The sequence below is a fragment of the Ovis aries genome, chromosome 1 (genome assembly GCF_016772045.2).
Source record: "Ovis aries strain OAR_USU_Benz2616 breed Rambouillet chromosome 1, ARS-UI_Ramb_v3.0, whole genome shotgun sequence".
NCBI lineage: Eukaryota > Metazoa > Chordata > Mammalia > Artiodactyla > Bovidae > Ovis > Ovis aries.
Genome location: NC_056054.1, coordinates 189,389,818 through 189,410,654, shown reverse-complemented (window position 1 = coordinate 189,410,654; position 20,837 = coordinate 189,389,818). Strand labels below are relative to the sequence as shown.

Below are 20,837 nucleotides of genomic sequence, written 5' to 3'. Positions count from 1 at the left end.
GGACTAATGATATCTAATATCTCTGAGTTCTGAAAGTCTGTTATTCAATTATATACAAGGGTTTTTAAATGTGTGTAGTAAAAAAAAAAAGTTTAACAAACAGAACAATCTTCTTTAAATGCCCATTTTAAAAGAACAGAAGTTAAAGAGCCTAAAATAAAATCTCTAGCCATTCTGTGTACACACAGAGAAAAAAAGTGGATAAGATTAAAGCTATATAACATCTGGGCAGCAACTTTGGTGACCAAGACACTTGGCTGACTGAAATAAGACATGACAACTACCAAAGAGATGTTATACCGCAGTCCTAACTCCATGTCACCACTGCATCTTTTCCCATTAGACTCAAGGGGAACCCAGAATCCCAAGGTATGGACAGCATTATGCAAAAAAGACTAATTCTCTCTTAGCAAGGGCACTGCTCTCTCCCTCACTTCATGGCAGACCCTAGGGCAGTAGAACAGCATCTCAAGATACTCAAGAACATGGGTAGGACAACCTGAGCTCCAGCAGGTACCAGTCTGGATATTACTATGAAAAATCTGACATCAGGTTGAAGTTACAGTCATCCTGGTTAACAGGCCATAGATGAGCTCAGGTCACAATGGAGGTACAAAGAGGGGGTACAATACAGTGACAGACGAGTGGCACTCATCACCAAACACTGAGCCAAGTCTGGTTACAGCGGGGAACAGTAACAGGCAAGAGTTTCGGTCAAGTGATCAAGCATCAGTAAGGTTTTGTTAGGCCCTAAGTTTAACCAAAAACTATCACTTAACACAGTCAGAAGTCACCTAAGCCCTCAAGGGCTGGGAATAGATTTTGAGTGCTGGCATATAGAAGATTCTCAACTGTATTTCTTGATCAAATGGAAACTTACGAAGAAGCTTCTGCTCCATTGTTTGCTGAGCAATGTTTCCCACTGATGGCAGCTCAGGCTTCTCAGTCACCCAGGAAAGGGGAACAGGAGTGAGGAGTAAGCCTAAAGATGCTTGGACCAGGTCCAAGATCCCTCGGAAGTAGAATTCCACTTCATCCACCAGCCTGTGTGTCACTCATGGAAAGGAGCTGTATTATCAGGATGCACTGATGGTCTGACGGTGACCAATATCCTCCATAGTTTGAGTTGGGTTGGGCTTTTGGAAAAGGGGAGCTCACTCACCTGAGGAAATACCCCTCAATAGCACCTGAGACCCTGGTGCCCCAGGATCTTAGAAAACTTGAAAGATTTCTGGTTACTTGAGGTAGTCAGACCCTCCAAAGAGTCATCAAAATAAACAAGCAATTAGAGGCTTTGAGTACCTAATGCCTCAGGACAATTGGACAGATGTGATGAACCTCAAGAATAACAACCAGTTAAACCTATTTTGAGTGAAAGTATTCCCTTATTAAGAGAAGAACTGACAGATAAAGTAAGGAACATTGTCAGTTGAATATTGTGAGAAATTGTATTTAACTTGAAAATAAATATTGCATTCCCATCAATTCCATTTCTTATGATGTATCTATCTTCCAACACAGAGGTAAATTAACTAATAAAAATTGATTTTATTAGAATTATTTTATTTGGAGAAGTATATCTAAGTACCGGAGAAGGCAATGGCACCCCACTCCAGTACTCTTCCCTGGAAAATCCCATGGACAAAGGAGCCTGGTAGGCTGCAGCCCATGGGGTCGTTAAGAGTAGGACACGACGTGTTCTTGCCTGGAGAATCCCAGGGACGGGGGAGCCTGGTGGGCTGCTGTCTATGGGGTCGCACAGAGTTGGGCATGACTGAAGTGACTTAGCATATCTAAGTACAGTCTGTGAGTCAATGGGTTTTATATCAGGGAACTTTCTAGACCTCTGATCTTGTCCTGGCCTCTCTTAGCCATCCATACCTGTGCCAATACTCTCACTAGCCACTTATCCAATAAAATCAAGCTCAAAGTAGTATCAATTACTTGATAGCACCTCCAAATTTTAATGCATGGAAACAGACCCACAAATATATATGTATCCCCTGATTCTTGACAAAGGTGACACTACAGAGCTGTAGGGAAAGAACACTCTTTTCAACAAAAGACTAAGTCAACTGGATGGTAAAACAGGAAGAGAAAAAAGAATCTTCCCCTCATTAGACACAAAAAGCACTTCCTTTTTGTCTAAGCACTTCAACTTTTGTGAAAACACTTCCTTTTACATCTAAATGTGGAAAGTAAAATAATAAAGCTTTCAGTAAAAAAAAAAAAAATTGGGGTAGACAAAGATTTCTTAAACAGGACACAAAGAGCACTAACAGTAACAGTTAAAGAAAAAATTTGGTAGGTTAAAATTTGTACTACATTAAAATACATAACATATTTTATCAACATACACCATAAAGAGCATGTAGAGTCAGGCTATAGACTGGAAGAAGATATTCACAATGCATATATTCCACAAAGAACTCATATCCAGAATATACAAAGAACTCCTACAACTCAATAAGAAAAAGGAGATCATTCAATAGCAAAGGCTAAGCACAACAAGTGAAGATTCACTTTACAAAAGAGGGCATCCAAATGGCCAGGAAACATACAAAGGCTTTTGACCTCATTCATCATCAGGGAAACACAAAGTCAAACAAAACACAAAGCCAAAATGTGAGGCACTATCACATACCTATCAGAAGAACTAAAACAGAAAAGACAAATAACACCGAGTATTAGCCAAGATGTTGAGTGACTGCAAGTCTCCTACCTCCTGATGGAGATGTGAACTGTTATAACTGCTTTAGGAAACTATTTGGCAGTACTTACTACAGCTAAACATAATCATCTTCTGGAGCTTAGTAACTACTCTCCCTGGTATATACTCCACAGTACTGAGAACATACAATCTTCAACAGCAGCTTTATTCATCATAGCCCCAAACTGGAAACAACTCATATTCCTTATACAGTAAAATAAACAATTTTTGGTGCTTATAGAATATTATATCATAATGAAAGTGACATACTTGCTACACACAGCATGAATTAATCTCTCACATGTAATGTTGAGCAAAAGAGGACATATACAAAATAGTACATACTTTAAGATTTAATTTATATAAAGTGTCAAAACAGATAAACTAATCTATGGTGCTAGAAGTTACCCTAGAGTAGTGCCCTTGAGAGGAGAGACTAGTGAAGGAAAGGGGATACTTGGGGGCCAGTGTTCTGGGTGCTTGTAATGTTCTGATTCTTGATCTGTACCCTGGTTTCTCAGGTATGCTCACTGGGAAAAATTCATTGAGCTGTATGCTTAGGATTTGCACGCTTTTTCTTTTATATTTCAGTAAAAAGTTAATATTGAGAAAACACAAAATAAATTTAAGGCATAAAGTCTATGGCTGTGGGCAAGGGGGGACATAAAAATCTGCCTTCCAAATCCAAACCTATTAAATGACAGCAAAATTGACAGCTTCTAACTGTTTATTCTATTCTCAAATGAAAATTTGACTTTATTAAAGATATAGGCCCCACTTTTCAAAAAAATCGGAAACCACCATCTTATTGAACAAACACACATTTGAGGGTTTTCAGTCTTCACTGGAAACTTTTAGGACATCAAAATTGTTAAACTTTGTTTGGTTTACTTTCACTTTTTTCCCGTGTTAATACTGTTGTTGTTTAGTAGCTAAGTCATGGCCAATTCTTTTGCGACCCCATGGATTGTAAGCCCAGCAGGCAAGAATACTGGAGTGGGTTGCCATTTTCTTCTCCACAGCATCTTCCCAACCCAGAGATTTAACCCATATCTCCTGCTTGGCATGCAGATTCTTTACTACTGAGCCACCAGGGAAGCTCTCCATATTAATACGTGGGTTTTTAAAAATACAATTTCTCTTGGGTAACATTTTCTAATGAAGATTAGCCACCCTAGTATTCATTATAGCCAGCAAGCAAATTAACCTGAGCAGAACACAATCTACCCAATCCGAATCTGGGAAGGTCAGCCAGTGATCATTGTTCACATCGAACAGCTTCACACTCATTGGATAGGGAAGACTGGGAGCAATTATCTCAATAATCCAAGGCAGAAAACACAACCAGGCTATTCAGGAAAAAGAGGGGGCCACAGGGGCCAAAGTTGCTCCAGTGAAACGGAGCCTGGCTAGCCAGAAAGAGCTCATGTTTTCCATGCGCTGGCTTCCGCCCCTTCTGGAGGAAAGCTTTTCCAGGGGATAGGATCATTCTCTTCCATCCCTTAGACCTACATTTGTACAATGCCTATGGTTTACAAAGTTGCCCAGATACTACCATCATCTGAGTCTTATGCTCATCCTGAAGTAAGATTATTATTACCTCCTTTTTGCTGATAAAAGAACTGAGGCTCAGCAAGCTAAAAAAAAAAAAAAAAAAAAAAAAAGTTGCTAAATCATGTCTGACTCTTTACGACCCCATGGACTGTATGTAGCCTACCAGGTTCTTCCATCCACGGGATTTTTCAGGCAAGAGTACTGGAGTGGGTTGCCATAAGGTCCTCCTTAAAGCTGCAGGACTAGAAAGTCACACAGCAAGGACAAGGCACATGCAGGCACAGTGCTGTCTCCACTACCATGAGGTCTTCTGACTTCTCTCCAATCTTGCTTGCGAGAATGAGAACGTAATTCCAAGACTTGAAAAAATAAGTCTAGGACTCTTAGATATCAGGCAGCAGGCAAGCTGGAAACTGTGCCCCAGCCCAAGGATGGTGTTCATCCCTTCACGATCATACATCCTGGAGGCGCTGGGAAGTGGGGGAGAGGACTGGGGCAATTAGCTGTTGAGTGTAGCAATGGTCTGAATGCCCACCGCAAAAAGATCATCAGCAACGATGAAACATGTTTCATGAAACATCAGGCAGGCTTTCCTGCAGATGGAACTGACACATGTGGCTTTGAAATACCCACCATATAGTTCTGAAATCCACTCATAAACATGGTGAGGTTGATTTCGCTAGAGATGACATGTCCCCAGTACTAAACAGCATAAAGAGCACTGGCTGTGCAGTCCAACAGTCCAACAGACCTGGCTTTGAATCCCAACTCTACTTTGTGAAGACACATGTGGTGAACAAGTTACTCTTCTCAGCTTCAGTTTCCTTGGCCGTAAGAAAACAATAATATCTGTCCAGAATCACTGTGAACTGATGAAACAATATACGTAAAGTTCCTTTCCCTGCTTCCTACTTTAAAAAGTAAATAGATGGTAATAAGATTAGTTTTCTTTTTGTGAGTTTCTAAAACATATGATAAGTTTGTGTCTTCCTTGGCAGCTAAAATGAAATAAAAACATAAATCATTTAAAATATACCTTATAGGATAATCATATATGAATATATAATCACCTTCTCAGATGGCCTAATTTAAGAACCTTGACCTTTTTTTTTTTTTCCACCTGGAAGTAATCTGATTAACTCAGTGCCTGCTTCATTTCCTGGAATAGAAATTGCAATAATCTTCTCCTTAATTTCAATAAATGATTAACATGACAAAAACATGTGAGCTGTAGTCAGAATCCAGCTCCTACAATTTCATCTAGAACTGGTGTTACCAAATGCTGCCTGAAAGAAAGATGAGTATCTGATTGGTTAACTCCAAATGTCGTCTTGGGCAAATTCCACAGGTTACCCAAAGAAGCAGAAAGAAAGGGCCTTATGTTTGGCTGCCTATGACTTTCCTTTTAAAAAGAAAAAAAAAAAAATCAAAATCTACAGGTGTTCTTCCACGAGAATGTTTTGCTTTCACCTCAACCCCCATGAGTACCCTCTACCCATAAACTGGTCTGCCTTCTCAACTGTTCTATTTCTGTCCATGCCTGCACATTCTTAAAATCTTAGAAACAAGGAACTGGAAAGATTTCCATTAAAGCCATTCGGCCTAATATCAAAAAAACGCAGGAATCATTTCTTCTGCATCCCTGACAACCTGCTACTAGCAAAATACTTCCAGTGTAGGGCAGTCAGCTACACACTTCTCTGCCGCACCGTTCACATTCTTGGTCAAATTCTTCTATAAATCCAGCTGGGATGTTTCCCCTTTAGTTCTTCCCCCATTCACTAATCCTAGCTCTGCTCTCACGAACAATGGGGGACATAGATAAATATCACCAGTCCCCCTTATCAGAGGTCCAGCAATGTGGAAGGCAGTCATTATCTTTATACATACATTTTCTGCTCTGAATCAAACACTCAGTTCAAATAACACTTGTTGAGGGTCAACTATGTGCCTTATATTGCTTTAGGGGCTAAGGCAGGAGAGCTAAATAACACACGGCACCTATACATAAGACGCTGACACTAGTCCTTAAGAACAATCTGGATGTGACCTGTGCTGCCAGAGCACCCACCCTCTCCAGGTACACTGTGGCTTGGTGATGCCTCTCTTAAAGCATGGTACTTTGGGGTATTTACCCAAAGGAGTTGAAAAGTTATGCCCACACAAAAACCTGTATACAGATGTTTATAGTAGGTTTATTCTTAATTGCCAAAACTTGGAAGCAACCAAGATGTCCTTCAATAGGTCAACGGATAAACTGTGGTGCATCCAGACAATGGAATATTATTATCCAGGGCTAAAAACAAATGAGCTATCAAGCCATGAAAAGACATGGAGGAACCTTAAATGCCCATTGCTAAGCGAAAGAAGCCAATTTGAAAGGCTATATACTGCATGGTTGCTACTACATGATACTCTGGCAAAACTATGCAGACAGTAAAAAGATCAATGGATGCCGAGGGGGAGGAGGAGAGAGGGATGTACAGGCAGAGCACGTGGGATTTTTAGGGCAGTAAAACTTACTATGTATGTGCCTATAATGGTAGCCACATTATACTTTTGTCTTAATCCATAGAATATACAACACCAACAGGGAACCTTCATGTAAAATGTGGACTTTGGGTGATTATGACATGTCAGTGTGGGTTCATCAATTGTCACAAATGTACCGCTCTATTGGGGGATGCTGACAATGAGGGAGGGTAAGCAAGTCTGGGGGCAGGGTGTAAAAGTGGGAAATCTCTGTATCTTCCTCTTAATTTTTCTGTGAACTGAAAATTGCTCTTATAAAAACAAGTCTTTTTAATGGAGAAGTAAACAGCAATCCACTCCAGTCTTCTTGCCTGGAGAATGCCATAGACAGAGGAGCCTGGCAAGCTATAATACATGGGGTCGCAAAAAGTCAGACCTAACTGAGCGACTAACACTTTCACTTTAACAATAGGCACCTAAACCTCTCCAAGCCTCAATCTCTTCATCCTTAAAAAAAAAAAAAAAAAAAAAAAAAGTCGTTAAAAAAAGTTACTAGAAAATAGATGGGTAGGTCTGCATGGCAAGGTTGATTTCCTGGTTTTGATATGGTACTATAGCTGTGTGAGATGTTGATGGTAGGGGGTGCTGGGTGGAGGGTACAAGGACCTCCCTGTATGTTTCTTTGCAACTTCCTATGCATCTACAATTATTTCAAAATTAAAAGTTTAAAAATAAATGGGTAGATGGGATGACACTGGCGAAAGCTGCTGATAAGACAGTTCAGAGCCTAATAAAAGGTCCAGACCAGGGTGGGTCCATCTACTGAAATATCTCTGGAAGTGAGCACCAAGGACTGTCAGATCAACATCCACACCCTGCCTCTCACTAGGAGGTGAGGCATCTTTCTGGAATGGCAACCCTGAGCCCTGTGTCCTGAAACTACAGGGCCTTCTCCTCATTCCTATTCTGGAACAACTGGGTGGGTAGAGTCTGCGTCCTGTGCTCCATGTCACCTGGAGGGACTCCGTGAAGAAGGGGAGGGGTCATGAGCCCTCAGGTCCCAGAGTCCAATGTGCTTTAGCAGGCAGGCCCGCCACTCACCAGCTGTGGTGGCCTCTCCCAGACTCCGCAATAAAGGGATGGAGACAAGCATGTTATCACACAGGTTGTGAGAGGAGTCAGTGAAAGAATTCACACCAAGCACATATAAAGCGCCAGTAGCTACTAGAAACTCAATAAATGTTCATGGTCTTAGAGCCTCCTGCATGAGTAAGGTCTAGGTTTTCAGGACACACTCTTACTCCCTTTTCAACACCAGACAGAACATGGGTCCTTCCCTACTTGGTACCTTTCAGCTTGCCATGACATCTCAGATTCCCCACTACTCTGCTACTGCTAAGTCGCTTCAGTCGTGTCCAACTCTGTGCGACCCCATAGACGGCAGCCCACCAGGCTCCCCCATCCCTGGGATTCTCCAGGCAAGAACACTGGAGTGGGTTGCCATTTCCTTCTCCATCCCACTACTCTAACCAGAGCTTAAACCATCTGCAGTAAAGGACCAGTTTAGCTTGTCCGGCTCTTTCATTTTTTTTAAATCCAATCTGTCATAGACTGGTACTTTGATAAAATACAATGAAAATGAATTACTTGAGAAAGGCAATTTTAAAAACAAAATATAAGGCCTCGGTCTTTTCTTCTTTAAATTTTTAGATTCAACAGGCAAAATTGCCCTGGAAAATTGCTATAAAAGTTTCTAAATGCTTCCTTTCAATTTCTGTACTTCTCATTACTGACTGATAACAGCTGGCAGAGCTGAGCCATGGCCTGCACTTTGAGTCATGCCTCTCTTGTACCGTTTCCTCCAAGTTCCTAATAATCTTACAGTCATAAAATACACCTGGGTAGTTTAAAATCTCTATTTTTTATATTAATATTAATTCTCCCAAGACAGCATATTTTTTCAGTGCCTCATCCACGGTGCCTAGCATAGGGCAGGTGCCTCATAGGGGCTCAAATCCTTGCTAATACTCCAAATAGTAAACAGGCATATTACTTTTACTTTTTCACAAAGTGCATTTGTGAAAACCTGCCCAGTGAACACATCCTATCTTTGTAGCATCCCTATTATTTGCCTGCCTTCCATCTATTTGTGTTTGTCTTTTTCACCACCTGCTTCATCTCCATTTAACTGAAACACACCAGATATAGTCACTGTTTCTCTTCCACTGAGGGACGAGACAGGACAAATCACTGAAAATCCCATTCATCAGAAAAGCTGGCTCTGGTTCACCAGATAAACATTCAAGGAAATGGAGTGCTTATATTAACACACTTCCAGGAGATACTGTTATTCTGTCTACTGCTGGGCCTGTGATAGCCGCTCAATAAACTTTTATGTGAACTAGCCTTGGAGTACTGGCCACATCTCAGGGACTACAACACACATCTCTATCATGGGTAAGGAGACCAAAAGTGGTGATGAGCGCTGTTACACGAAGGAGCCTCAGGCCATGTAGACCAGCGCTTTTCTACCCTGGCCACACAGCAGAATCACCTGCGGAACTTTCCAAAAACATCCTCATGCCTGTCCCACAGACCCAGAGATTTTTTAAGGTAATTATTCTTGGATAAAATGTGGACATCAATATTTTTCCGGTTCCATCACTAATTCCAGTGGTGCAGCTAAGATGAAAAACCACTAATTTGGCATACCCTCCCACCCATACTGGTACTTAGCAGGTGTTCCTTAGATGTTTGTTGAGTGGATGAACGACCCATTCAATGAGTGTGGCAAACGTGGAGATGGTCTTCACTCCTGTCTCCTCAGACCCTTCACTATTAGCAGGCATCTCCTCTCAATGTCCAGCCTTAAACTCTAGACAGAAACACCCCATTTCCATCCTCTTCCTGGTGGGAGGAGGGCTTGTTTCTCTCAGGGATTACTGTCCCTAAAAAAGCACTAGCTTAGCTCATCCTCACCTTTGTCAAGCAGGAAACTCCAGGACTTTCTAGCATATACACCCAGAAGGCCTCCACAAAGAGCACTGGCCCCACTCACACAAGATGGGAACATGTTATCTCATATATCTCGTGTTTATTTAATGCTCGTTCCCTGGTTGTTTTTCTGGCGGTCCATGGGACCATGATGCTATCTCAGACTCCAGACCCCAGAGGACAGAGGCATGAGAACACTCAGTACCAAGTGACCGATTTGTGAAAGTCTGGTAAATGGACACTGTTGTGCTCCTGAGGCAGGGCCAGAAAGCAGGAAATAGGTAGTGTGAGAGGTGAAGAGGGGCCGGGAGTGAGGCAACGTGTGGGCCTGGAGGGGAGATGAGATGCTGGTGCCCGCTGTGGGCAGGCACAGGTGACACATGGATCAGGAAGTGTCTGCAAACCCATCTAAGGGCCCAGGAAGAGCTTCACTGAGTTCTGAGTCCTGTGCTGAGAATGTGTGCCTGCAGCTGCCCGGGCTTCTGACCTCAGGCTGTTCCCTTAGGCTACTGCTGCTATTCTTAGCTCAACAGCAGCCCCGCCCCAGCCTCCTCTTCAAACCTCTTTCCATGACCCCAAAGGAACCACTGAACTTTCAATCTCCCTCCGGACCCTGAACCTCCCTGTCCTTGACTATGGGGACATTTGGAAGGAGATGAACACAGGGTAGCTAAAAGTCAGTTGTGAAATCCAATACATATTTTTTAATGTAGAAAGGAAGAAAACAAAAGAAATACATTAGGTTCTTCCTCTGAACCCCCCCCACCACCACCAAAACAGACATTCCCTGGGTCTCCCCCCTTCCTTGCCCACCCACATATTGATGACATCTCACTACCAGTAATGGGCATTTTCTGCTATGTTTCTATCTCCCCACTAAACAGGGAAAAGGTAACTCACATTATTTGGGCACCCCTGTTCCTTGGAGAAGGCAATGGCAACCCACTCCAGTACTCTTGCCTGGAAAATCCCATGGACAGAGGAGCCTGGTGGGCTGCAGTCCATGGGGTCGCTAAGAGTCGGACGACTGAGCAACTTCACTTTCCCTTTTCGCTTTCATGCTTTGGAGAGGGCAATGGCAACCGACTTCAGTGTTCTCGCCTGGAGAATCCCAGGGACGGGGGAACCTAGTGGGCTGCCGTCTATGGGGTCGCACAGAGTCGGACATGACTGAAGCGACTTAGCAACAGCAGCAGCAGCAGTTTCCTGGCACTCTGCTGGCCTTTCCAGGTAGTGCTAGTGGTAAAGAACCCACCTGCCAATGCAGGAGACATGAGACATTGGTTTGATCCCTGGGTCAGGAAGATTCCCCTGGAGGAGGGCATAGCAACCCACTCCCATATTCTTGCCTGGAGAATCCCATGGACAAAGGAGCCTGGTGGGCTGCAGTCCATAGGGTCGCAAAGAGTCAGACACCACTGAAGCGATTTAGCACACATGCTGGACTCTGATTTTTCTCATACAATTCTTCTAATCCATCAGCTATGGTAAGAGACCCACCAAGGGTCACAGTTTGCAATTGGCACAGCTGGGATTCAAACCTGGTACTTTGTGACTTCAAAACTGACAGAGCATCATCCTCTCCTGAATGCAAGTGTCATACTTCTGTCACCAAAAAAAAATAATCTCCCCTCAGCCCTAATGCAGCTTCTCAAGGCAAGAATCATGAAGCCCCATTAGACTGGTTCCTCCCACTGGGCTCCATAAATCCTGTGGGCTAACTGAACCATCCACTTCCAGAAAACACAGAGAGGAAAACATATTTGCCATCCACGTGCCACTGAGAAATGAAGAGATATGTGGCTTCTCTTGTTACATCAGATTTTTAGGAGGCTGAAGAAAGGGAGGAGGGAAGCACCCAGCCAACAGAGAGGAATCACTGACCACCCCAGGATCCATAATAACATTTCTGGGTCCCAGAAGCACTTCATAACTGTAGGGATTCTGAGAAAGTGATTCATTTATTCACCATCCAGTAGATACTTCCTGAGCACCTACTGTGTGCCAAGACTGTACTAGGTGCTGGGAGAAGAGGTGAACAAAGCCATCAGCCTCTGTCCTCATAAAGCTAGCAGCTATTGGAGGAACAACACTGGGGTTTGGAGACATGTGTGGGGTAACGGCATCTCCTGACACACTACCATAAATTTAGAGCTGAGGCACTTTTAAGGGAGTAGGAGGAGAAGGAGGAGTTGAGGAAACCAAACTCGTTGCTATGCAACCGTGATGATTATTCTTAGCCAGGGCAGGCAGCACAGCGGCACCACACAGGGCGTGGGTGAGGGGAGATCAGAGCAGGGTGGGGGAGAGGGGTGTGTCGGGGAAGCTGAAGGAGTGGGAGTGGGCTGTCTCCAAGGGCACAAACGGACACAGAACAGAATCACACTCGCCAGAGGCAGACAAAATATGGTGGGGGCAGCCCCAGAAACCACAGAGAGGACCTCCTGCCCGGCTATGAAAATCCTTGTTCTTGGGCCTGAAATTAACCTTCTGTTACTATAATCACATCTGTACTGAATACCAAAAAGGGACGAAGAACAGCATAAATGCTGGCATGTTTCTTGCCTGGGGGAACACGCAGTCCACCAGGGCAGTGAGATACATAGGCACAGCAACAGTCCATCAACAAGTATTTATTAAGCTTCTCCTCCATGCTCATTCTGCACTGCACCGGATGCTGTGGGGGCGGAGGCAGCCCCGGGGCTGAGGGAGGGCACAGATCGTGTTGGCTGCACAGAGGCCAGCACCATGCTGACCGACACTGCTGGGTCATGGCTCTGAGTGCTAGACCTGGCTCAGTCCCCATGGGCTCCAGGCAGCCTGGGGCTAGTTGTTAGACATCTCTGAGCCTCAGTCTCCTGATCTTTAAAACAAGACTTACGCTAAGCAGTCCTTCCAGTTCTGACAAGTCTCTGCCATTATAAACACTACAGGATTTCAGGGGAAGCACAACTGAGTATGTAATAAAATACTCAGGAGCTGCGTGGAAGAGGGAAGATTTGGAGGCGGGGTGGAGAGGTGGGAGACTGATGTTTACTGAGGGACTATTATGTACCTTTCCCTAAGGATGAAGGGTATTCCGAGTTGAAAAAGCCAAGCCTCAGGGAGATTGAGTAACACACTCAAAGCTACATAGCCAGTAAGTAGCAGATCCAAGATTCAAACCCAGATCCACCCGGCTCCACAGCCAGTGCACTTGCCACTGGTCCCCACTGCTTCTCCAAGATGGTAGGCCATGGCTAGCAATGGGGGTGTGGGGAAGCAGCATGGACAAAGGCACGGGCAGCTCGAAAGCCTCCAGGAGTAACAAGGGAAGACTCCTGGGGGCTGTGCGGGGAAGGAGGGTGTGGTGAGCAGAAAGAATGAGAACTGGGCAGTTCTCACTCACAGCATTGGGCTTCACTGTGCTTAGTCACTCAGTCGTGTCCAGCTCTTTGCGACCCCATGGACTGCAGCCTGCCAGGCTCCTCTGTCCATGGGGATTCTCTGGGCAAGAATACTGGAGTGGGTTGCCATGCTCTCCTCCAGGGGATCTTCCCAACCCAGGGATAGAACCCAGGTCTCCCACACTGCAGGTGGATTCTTTACTAAGCCCCAGCATTGTGCTAAATTCGAATAAAAAGAAAATGGTATATAAAGCAGTCTTTACCCTAAATTGGGACTTCCCTGGTAGCTCAGACAGTGAAGAATCTGCCTGCAATGCAGGAGACTCAGGTTCGATCCCTGGGTCGGGAAGATCCCCTGGAGAAGGAAATGGCAACCCACTCCAGTATTCTTGCCTGGAGAATTCCAAAGACAGAGGAGCCTGGCAGGTTGTATAGAGTCAGACACAACTGAGTAATTAATACTTTCACTTGCACTTTTCATCCTAAATTAATGTGCAACCAAGGAGATAAAATGTGAAAACCAACAATTAGTGAAACACTCCAAAAAGTCCCAAAGAAGGTGTTCAAAAGTACAATATGTCATAGCACAGTGTAAGTGGGGGGACCGCTGCTTCTGACTGGGGTGGCCATAGATCTGTGGAGGAAGGGGAGTGGGTATGAGCCTTAGAGGATTCCACAGGGCACAGTCGGGGGCAGGGGAGAGAGGTAAGGACATCTGGGACAGGAAAACTCTCATCCGGGGGAGAAGAGTGCAGAAATATGCTCTCTCTGCTTAGAAGACGGAGCTGGTGGGAAACAGCTGGATTGGTAGAGACTATGCCACTCCAGTATTCTTGCCTAGAGAATCCCAGGGACGGGGGAGCCTGGTGGGCAGCCGTCTATGGGGTCGCACAGAGTTGGACCCGACCAAAGCGACTTAGCAGCAGCAGAGCACTTTGGCTGATGGAGTGAAGAGTCTGATCCTTAACTAGGAGGCTGTGAGAATCACTGAGCACACTTGAACAGGGGAAAGAGGCTACAGAGGAACTGATGTAAAGGCAACCAGCAGCACTTAGAGAGCCAGGCTGGGCTGAGGGTCTGAGCAAGGGGGTCACCTTGGGATTGGCAGGGAGGACAATGTCCTCAGTGTTTCAAGATGAATAGGAAAGTCCTGGTGAGTGGGGAGCAGGAGACACTGGGAATCAGAGTCAACCTGAGCTTCAAGAGAGTGATAGGCTCACGTTCAGAATCGGAGAAGCCTAGCACAGAGTCAGACATGACTGAAGTGACTCAGCAGCAGCAGCAGCAAAAAGTAAAATTTGAGGGAAGGATGGCGATGAGGTTGATTAGTTTCATTTTAGACATTCCGTCTAAGGTTCCTTTGGGATATCCAAAATCATGAATCATAAACTCAGAGAAAGAAATGCTTAGGCTGGGGGAGGGAAGGTGGGCTCATCCACTGTCCAGGGTGAAGGAGACCACCTCTGCTCCTGATGCCCCCAGGAAAGGCAGGAGGACAGCTGCTCTGTGAGTTAGAACTGTATGTCCTGATAAGAGAAATCATAGGAGAATGGAAACAAAATCTCTGAGCCAACCCATAATTATTCCCACCAATAGAGCTAGTGAGGCTCTCTGTCAGGGTCAGGCCCAGAAGAATGGAATCCACTTCACTCTTCAAGCTGTAATCCCTTCTGGGCTCTTGGGAGAGACCGTCAGCATCTGTCAGGGACAGGGACTACAGAGGACCACACCCGGCATCTCAGTACGGATACAAGGAATAAGATTTTGGAGTCAAGAGTTCTGGGTAAGAATCACGACAGCTCCATCTTAAGTGTGGGCAAGTTCCCAACTTCTGTGAAGAGTATAAAAGACAAGCTTCAAATACCTGACATAGAGCAGGACATACATACAGGGTCAGTTAAATGTTAGCTCCCTCCAACCCCACCCCAGAGTAGGCCTTTCCGTTACTGATCAGTTCTTATTAATGAAAAAAAACTGAATCAGTATCTATTCAGAAGACCTAGTTATACTCTCTGGGATAGCACAAAAAAAGTGTTTCCCCTTTCACCTGTCGAATGGTATGTTTCCCCTGAAGCTGGATTTGACATGTCTCGAACTGAATTTCATCAGGATAAGGTCTGACAGATACAGAGCAGAGAGGGGTTATAACTGTTCTGTAAATGCAGCCCAAAGGCCCCAAAATATCATCTCTGCCTGACTGTTAAGGGCATATGAAATGCTACCATTAGATTTATTTCTTTAGCCTAACTTGCTTCTTTTAAATAACAAATTCTCCCATGAGGAATAACCCACTGAACTGTTGTTGTTTAGTTGCTAGTCATGTCCAACTCTTTGTGACCCCATAGATTGTATAGCATGCCAGGTTCCCCTGTCCTTAACTATCTCCCAGAGTTTGCTCAAATTCATATCCATTGAGTTGGTGATGCTATCTAGCCATCTCATCCTGTCATCCCCTTCTCCTTTTGCCTTCAATCTGTCCCAGCATCAGAGTCTTTTCCAATGAGACAGCTCTTCACATTAGGTGGCCAAAGTACTGGAGCTTCAGCTTCAGCATCAGTCCTTCCAATATTGAGGGTTAATTTCTTTTAGGATTGATTGGTTTAATCTCCTTGCCGTCCAAGGGGCTCTCAAGAGTCTTCTCTGGCACCACAATTCAAAAGCGTCAATTCTTCAGCACTCAGCCTTCTTTATGGTGCAACTCACATCTCTACCTGACTACTGGAAAAACCACAGCTTTGACTAGATGGACCTGAGTGAATATTGAGATTGGAGGAATCAGTGGACTAAAATGGATGGGAATGAGTGAATTTAATGCAGATCATCATTATATCTATTCCTGAGGGCAAGAATCCCTTAGAAGAAAAGGAGTAGCCCTCATAGACAACAAGTCTGAAATGCAGTACTTGGATACAATCTCTGACACTGTAGTCAGAGCCAGGAGGCACTTCCAAGTGATGCAGAAGTTCTTTGTCACCCAGCGAGGCTTTCCTTTGCCCACCACTCTCTGAAACTGTTCCTTCAATAATGACCCATGATATCCTGTTTTCCAAATTCCAGGGTTCTGCCTCACTCCTCAGCAGATTGGAGGCCAGCATCCACATCTTCCTTGAAACCCACATGTGAAGACACCCAAGGTATCTCAGAGTTACCACTCTCCCGTCTCATTTCACCTGGCCCAGGGCTCTGCTTTTCTCCTCTGCACCAACCCATCCCCATCAAGGCAGAGAGACCCCTTCCCCATCCTTCAGATCCTCATCCTGAAGGGTGGTTCCAAAGAGTGGTTCTGAAGAGTCTCTTCCACAGCAGGCCGAGCACACAGCCAGTGCATAATAAATTGCACACAAAGCAGACAGAGCCATCACGTTCAGATGCTGGCCAAAGTGTGGCTCTAGAGGATGGTGCCCGAGGAAGTGAGCCACAGAAGCAAAGGACTTTGAAGTGTTTCCAAGGGAGCTTCCATTGCTCAGCATATGCAACCTGATCCACAAGCACCCGTTCAGCATGTTTTCTCCAGAGAACAACGTAAAGGGAGTGCCCCAGGGCCCTTTGCTTCCTTGTTACTCTGGTCTCTGTGTCCAAGGAAACGTTCTCACAAAGGACCACATCTCCATAGAAAAAAGTTCCAGCAATGGAACCCTGAGAGGAGAGCCCTCCTTGGCCAAAAGGGGCTTTTCTCCTCTAGCCAGCTTCCCCAGTCCCCTGCTGCAGGCCTCCAACATCTTCCCAGGCCCCCACCCTTGCCTGAGCTGCACCAACTTTCTTGGGATGCAGTCTTTCTGTCACCTCACTTCTTCATTATTTGTCCCATGGTACACACAAAGATAAACAATATCCGAGATCACCACACTCCCAACCACTAGGCTCCCTCACACCAAGGCCTTTCCTCTCCTCCCAGCAGAAGTGCCATGAAAGGGAAAACCATACTCTCCCTCGACAAGTGTGGAGCTCTCTGAGGACCACAGCCATGATCGAGAGCCACACGTTGTCCCCAGCTGTTCCTCCCTCTGGACCCATTGCTTTTCCTTCAGCTACCAGCAGAATTCTGCCCATAAAGGCCACCCTCAGTTCATGCTGGTGACTCAGAGTACACAGGGAAAAATAAGAGGCCCCAGGATAGACAGGGAGATACAGATATGCAAGGAAAGGTGAAAAGAGGGAAGGTAAGAGAGGGTAGGACTGGAGTGAATCCTTTGTGAGCTCAGCCATTTCTTACACCTTATCTTAGTAACCCTTGTCACCTTTGGCCCTGGTCCTGATTCCCAAGATTCACCCTTTGATCTGCTCCTCCATCTCTGCTCATTGCGTGTGAAACACTGAAATTTGTCAGATATTCTGAGCTCCAGAACCCATGAAGAGAGTTGCCAAGGCAACAGAATACTCCTCTTTGGTTATAATTATTCGTGGGTGATACCACTGGTAGAGTTAGAGCTTGATGTCTATCCCACTCCCCCTCCTTAGGCAGGGTCTGGCTGGTTTCAGAGTGGAGGTAGCCATTAATGGCTTTGACAGGGGGATTGGAACGGAAAAGAGTGGGTCCCTCCAAAGACCGGCTAAGATGCTACCTAATGGGCCATCCAGTAGGGAGACAGGATTTTGCAGTGTTGATTAAATGCTCTGCTCCTACTAGGATGAGGTAGGAGGGGGACAGAGAGAAGACTGTCAGAGGGTGGAGTGGCATGAATCGTGGGAGAGGACCACAGTGCCAGGCCATAGCACTCAGGACAGGCGTTTGAGATAATACCAGCCTGCTGGGCCCAGGGGGAGGCATCTGGGGCCTTATGTTCTGTTTAGGTTTGTTCTGACCTCCCTTGTTCTCCATACTTTTTCCCCAGACCTTCAAAGACACAGACTGCACTGAACACACTTAGGATCAAGTGCCCAGGCCCCAGTGCTATTCAGGGAAGACTGTGCTCAGCAAGTATTATTCCATTCAGAGGGCTAGCTCAACCATTTCCTGCGTCCAACCCACATCTGAGCCCCATTTCTAGCCCCTACCCTTCCCTGGATCTCAGTCTTACCATCTCTAAAATGGGAGGGATTTCCTCTCCTCCTTCCAACCACTAATATTTCTGGAAAAGGTAAAAATAATATGAACGTTTGCCTGTGAGGGCTCCTCGCAGAAACTCTTTAAAGAAGCAGTCAGTACCAGCAGCCCCACCGCCAAGAGGCAGGGGTCCTCAGAGACCCCAGCTCTGTTGTTTTGAGGGAGACAGGGCACAATGGTCCAGAACGAGGCCTCTTACACTCGGCCTCCCTCTCCCTCCATATCTTCACCATCATTCCCCACATGCGCCCACTGCCCTCAGACTGAGCTGTTCACACAAGGGGGCTTCCTCCCCCCACCCTGCTCACACCATGATCACTCACATCTCACATTCACTCCTCCTGCCAGGACCAGCAGACTCACCCCCCAAAGCCTCCCCAGCCACACAGCCCACAGGACTCTTCTCCCTACTCCTACGCCTTTCCACCTGCACCAATCATTTGACACATTCCTCTCTCGTGTTTTTATCAGTCTTGTCTTGAAGGCCTCACACAGCCTCTAGAACAGTGCTGTGCACATAGTAGGCACTTAAGTTTGTTTGAGGGTGGATTTTTAAAAATTATTCCTTGTTCAGCAGAACCAGGTGACTCAAGTGTCCAGGTGTCGGAGCATGTCCTTCCGGAGAACGGGAACTCCTCACATCCTGCTATACTTCCCAGCACAACTCTCCTCCTCCTCTCCTAAACACACCGTTTCCAGCTGCACAAACTCTCACAGCCGTTCCACCGCACCCACCTTGTCCCCTGCTTGTCCGGATGGCTTGGGACCTCACTCCCCTCTGACCTCACTGAGCCATGTTTCCCTCACTAGAGGCCCCTGAATTCCCTGTGGAGCACAAGCTAGGCCTGTAACTTTAAAGCAACATCACCAGCTTGGCCACAAACACCCTGGGACAATGCACATCCGAGACTGTCTTTTCCCAGGTCACACCCAGCACCAGGAGTCTGTGTCCAGGCTGGGAATTCCAGGATCTCTTTGCTGCCTTGAACCTCTACCCAGAATTTCTGGGCCTCCAACATCTCTGGGTTTCCTGGCAGGAAACTGGTATTGTCTCTCCCTGTGAGGAGACAAATTCTACCCTCTTCCTGGAGCCTAAGCAGATGTCAGGCCCACCCTACAAGTTCCCGTGGGCTCCCCGAGAGTAGGCTCAGTGTCATGATAAGACGGTGGGCTTTGCTACCAGGAAGCCCAGGGTTCAAATCTTTGGGTGATTTGATAATATACCCAAGTCAGTCAGCATCTACTGATGGGCTGCTCTTGTCCCAAGGGATCAGGTGCTCTCAGAGTATGGTCCTCACACAGGCAGCATGAGTAGGATCTGGGGACTGGTTAGATACGCAATTTTTTCCTATTTGCGGGCTCAGGAACTGCTCTTTTTAAAATTTTTTATTGGGGCATAGTTGATCTACAACATTGGGTTAGTTTCAAGTTTTCAGTAAAGTGAGTGTTATCTATATGTCCATTCTTTTTTAGATTCTTTTCCCATATAGGCCACAACAGAGTATTGAGTAGAGTTCCCTGTGCTGTTCAGTAGGTCCTTATTAGTTATCTGTTTAAAATATAACAGTGTGTATGTGTCAATCCCAATCTTCCTTATCCCTTCCTCCTCACCGCCCCCCATCAACATAAGTTTATTTTCTACATCTGCAACCCTAAGAAATGCAAATTCTTGGGCCCACCCCAGGCCTGCTAGATCAGAAACTCCAGCACCTGTGTTTTAACAAACTCTCCAGCTGATTCCGGTGCACATTCAGATTTGAGGACCACTGAGTCAGGTCTTGCATGCATGACTCTGTGTGACCCCGTGGACTGTAGCCCGCCAGGCTCCTCTGTCCATGGGATTCTCCAGGCAAGAATACTGGAGTGGGTTGCCATGCCCTCCTCCAGGCGATCTTCCTGACCAAGGGATCAAACTTGAGTCTCCTGGGGTTCTTGTATTGCAGGTGGAGTCTTTACCCATGATATACAAAAATGAGAAACCTATAATCTAAACCAGCAGTTCTCAGCCCTAGCCACACATTAAAATCAGTGGGGGAGCTTTTAAAATGACACCAAAGCCCAGCCCCATCCCAGAGTAATTCCATTAGAATTTCTAGGAATGGGTAAATAATCATAATGCAATGTGCTGAGAGCAAAGACTAAACAAGCGTGCAGGCAACTGAGCAGAGAGAAGGCAGTGAGGAGACCAGGGCGGTGGGTTCACTACCTGTGCCTCTGTTTTCTTATCTGTAACATGGGGATTGCAACATCCACCCTACATGAGAGGATGTACCTAGATGCCTGGTATACAGCAGATGCTAAGTGTGGGCATCCATCCCTCTGTTTCCCAGCCCTGGCTCTCATCTGACTCTGAGCTCAGTAGCTGGACTGATGTGTTTAGTATGCCCCACATTAGCTCTTCGCCAAGGACCCCGCCCCGCCGAGGAGAGGCCTCCTGGCTAGCCATAACCTTGGACAAGATTTCTTCGGCAGCCATTTCAACATTCCCAAAGTCTTCGCTCACCATCCTGAAAACAGCCTGAGTCCTTGGGAACCAGTCTATTCCCAGAGAGCTGCTCCGAGCCCAGACCCCAACTCTCACATCCCCAATTCTTTCAAAGACCGGCCCTCTAAAACAGTGGACAAAGGCCTCTGGAGTTACACGAGGGACACATACATGGTCCCACACCTGCCCTTC

The 20,837-nt window shown here is 45.8% G+C and overlaps 1 protein-coding gene and 1 long non-coding RNA gene across 20 annotated transcripts in view; both read right to left on the bottom strand.

Annotated features, from left to right (window-relative positions):
- Positions 1–20,837, bottom strand: part of KALRN (kalirin RhoGEF kinase) — a 699,404-nt gene that overhangs the window by 575,850 nt on the left and 102,717 nt on the right. The gene's annotated exons all lie outside the window — the stretch shown is intronic.
- The window catches only part of LOC105602274 (uncharacterized), a 40,925-nt gene extending 20,088 nt beyond the window's left edge, over positions 1–20,837 (bottom strand). Inside the window, exon 1 of the long non-coding RNA XR_001020866.4 lies at positions 1–20,837. This exon is cut by the window's left edge and continues 8,570 nt beyond it. This is a non-coding gene — a long non-coding RNA (uncharacterized LOC105602274).